The following is a 3454-nucleotide window of genomic DNA, read 5'->3' as shown; positions in this document are numbered from 1 at the left end:
GGGAGGCTGAGGCAGGAGAATCACTTGAACCTGGGAGGCAGAGGTTGCAGTGAGCCGAGATCGCACCACTGCACTCCAGCCTGGTGACAGAGTGCAACTGCGTCTCAAAAAAAAAAAAAAAAAAAAAAAAATCGTGTTTCTCTCTCTCTTTCTTCCTTTTTGTCTCTGTCTCTCTTCCCTCTTACCTTGTTCTATTTTCCTATTTTACTCCATAGAAGGTATCAACTTCTAACCTCCTAGGTCGTTTGCTTATTTATTACGTTTGTCATCTAAGACCTCCTGCCCACCGGCCCCCAGCAGGAAGGACTGCTCCAGGAAGGCAGGAATTGGAATTTGTGTCTGTTTTGTTCCCTGTTGACTCCCAGGGCGTAGAACAAGGCTTGGCACACAGTAGGAGCTCAGTAAATATTTGAGTAATGAATGAATGAAATCTAAACAAGCAAATGGTTTTCCTTTATGAAGACTTTATTTCATCCTCACTCTTCTGATTTTCAGAAGCAGCAGCACGGATGAGACGGGTCTGGCAGGCCTGGCGGGGGACAGGTGGGAGGAAAGATGTTCCTCGCCCTCTCCAGATTCCGCGCCCTTGGTTCGCCAGCGGGAAGCCGTGGCTGCGCGGAGCCCTGAGGTAGCACCGCCCTCTGCTGGGAAGTTTGGAGAAATGCAGCGCGGACGCTCAGCGATTGGGCCAGATACATTTCAAATAAGTACACCTGGGAATTTGGAAAGGAACAGGATGGAAAGGTCATCGGGGGTGAGGCAGCCAGATGGATCAGCGGGAGGCCTTTTCAGAAAGGAAGAGGAGCCGAGAAAAAAAATGCAGCCCATTCTCTCAGCTGCAGGACCCGGATTCAAGCAGAGTCCACGTCTCGCAATGAATGGGTTTCTCCTGTTGAGGCCAAGGCTGACCGTGATGGAAGCCAGGTGCAATTCAAGGCCAACTCCCAGGGATCTCTTTTTGGAATTTCTGGTTTCCCTAGGTTTCCTCGCAGGTTTTGTGGTGAGCATGTATCCTTTTATCAAACCCACCGCACAAAACCAGAATTTCAAAACAAGTTTTTACCCAGACTTTTTAACAAATGTGCACATGCAGTTTCAGAAAGAGGAAATGTATTAGTGTATTAGTCCATTCTCACACTGCTATAAAGAACTACCTGAGACTGGGTAATTTATGAAGAAAAGAGGTTTTATGGACTCACCGTTGCGCAGGCTTAACCAGCAGTATGACTGGGAGACCTCAGGAAACTTACAATCACGGCGGAAGGCAAAGGGAAAACAAGCACCTTCTTCACGTGGTGGCAGGAGAGACAGAGAGAGAAGTGAGGAGAGCTCTATCACGAGAATAGCAAGGGGGAGGGGGAGCTCCGCCCCCATGATACAATCACCTCCCACCAGGCCCTTCCCCCGACAAGTGGGGAATACAATTGGAGATGAAATTTGAGTGGGGACACAGCCAAATCCTATCAATTAGCCAAGTCAAGATTGTTCATTGACTCGACATTTTTACTGTGAATTTACTGTGTGCCAGCCACAGTTCTGGGTGCTGGGGCTACAGCAGCAAAACAGACAGACAAAAACCTCAGCCTTTATGGAGCTGATATTACAGTAAAAGAGACAAGTCCCTAACGCACAAATAAATGAAAATATCTGACTAAAAACTAAGGTAAGTGCCCTGAAAGAGAAAAACAAGGTGTTACCAAAAAAAATTTTTTTAAAGAGCAGACTTCAATTTTGGGAATCCACACCGAAGACATAAGATTTTATCTGAATTCCTCTCCCAGGAGCCAGGGGCAATCTACGGGGAGAAAGGAATAGCAAGAGAGAAGCTGGAAGTTTCCAGGCTTTCGGTCTTAATTCAGTATCCCCCCAGAGAAGAATAACTTGTCCCTTTTAGTAGATGTTTGCTCTGTAGTAAAAGAACAGCATAGAAGTCTAGAATCAGAGTCCTGGGTTCAATTCCTGGCTCTGCCCCCTTCCTTAGTTTCTATTTCCTCTGTCCCTTAGAGTTATTATAAGGATTTAATGAGATAATAGAGATGTAGCTATGGACACAGCAGCTGGCAAATAGTCAATAAGTAGTCATCATTGTTTAAAGGCTCTGAGAAGATCTGCAACTGGGGAACCTGTTGAACTAGACTCACTTGTTGGCTATAGAAATTTTTTTTTTTTTAGACAGAGACTCACTATGTCGCCCAGGCTGGAGTGCAATGGCATCATCTCAGTTCACTGCAACTTCCACCTCTCAGGTTCAAGAGCTTCTTCTGCCTCAGCCTCCCAAGTAGCTGGGATGACAGGCGTGCACCACCACACCCAGCTAATTTTTGTATTTTTAGTAGAGACGGAGTTTCACCATGTTGGGCAGGCTGGTTTCGAACTCCTGACCTCAAATGATTCGCCCACTTCTGCTTCCCAAAGTGCTGGGATTACAGGCGTGAGCCACCATGCCCAGCCTATAGAACCATTTTGTTGCAGGATATTGTGTGCTCTACCATATATATTGGGGAAATATTACTTCAGTTACTGGGGGTGTGGGTGGAGCAGACATTATTCATTGCCTACCCCAAGTCCATTTGCTGTCTTTTTTCTTGCTAATAGAACTCTGGTTATGTTCAGGATTAGGCCAAAGAACCTTGGATGTCAAAGCAGGTAGGTCAGACTTGGTCTAGATGTGGGCGCCTTACCTTGTTCTGGCCAGTGAGATGTATGAAAAGTCTCCTAGGGGCTTCCCCATGAAGATACTGTCCTCCATAAGAAGTAAAGAAACATTTGCACCTGACCCCACCCCCATTGCCACTGCCCCCGCCCCAGCTCCTGCTTTGAACGTAGTGTCGTGAGGACAGGACACTTGGCTCTGCTGCCACCATCTTGGGACCACAAGAGGGAACCCCCACAGAGTCACAGAGACAACTCTGGGGTCCCCAATCATGTCCAGCTGCTGAACAACCGTGGAACTGTCTGTTCCCCAACTTCTTGAGAGAAAACGAACCCCCCGTTTGTTTAAGCTGCTGCTAATGGATTTCCATCACCTGCACCCCAGAACATTCCTCACTGATCCAGGGTCCCAGTTCTCTGTTCCGAATTAAAATCATCCTGGTTTTCTCCATTTGTCTAAATATTCTCTGGTTCACCTTGAGGACAGTGTCTGGGCATTGCACCAGGCAGCCCATACCCCTCCCTGGGGCCTGTTCCCTTTGTAAAACCATGACTCACCTCCGAGGCCCTTGCTGGCCACACACCTTCATTCCAGAGAGGATTCCATGAGCCATCCCTCTTTGTCTTTCTTCTCTCTCATCTATTTTTGTCCTTTGTGAAATGCCCTGGCCCCCTACGAGGATACAGAGGTATTAGCACACCCTCCCCCTTAATCCCTTGGGCTCCTGTTCCCTTGTCCAAAGTCACCCAAGAGAACAGGGCCAGCCTAACTTTTTCTGGCTGGCTTTTCCTGGGGGAAATG

General features: G+C 47.5%; 1 long non-coding RNA gene across 1 annotated transcript; it reads right to left on the bottom strand.

Annotated features, from left to right (window-relative positions):
* Positions 1 to 444: 444 nt before the first annotated feature.
* Positions 445 to 1522, bottom strand: LOC103783989 (uncharacterized). Its single transcript, XR_609580.4, has 2 exons — positions 1200 to 1522; positions 445 to 713 (listed from the first exon to the last, which is right to left on the bottom strand). It is a non-coding gene; the product is annotated as an uncharacterized LOC103783989 (long non-coding RNA).
* Positions 1523 to 3454: the final 1932 nt, after the last annotated feature.

Source organism: Pan paniscus, chromosome 10 (genome assembly GCF_029289425.2).
Source record: "Pan paniscus chromosome 10, NHGRI_mPanPan1-v2.0_pri, whole genome shotgun sequence".
NCBI lineage: Eukaryota > Metazoa > Chordata > Mammalia > Primates > Hominidae > Pan > Pan paniscus.
This window is presented reverse-complemented; position numbering and strand designations above follow the sequence as displayed.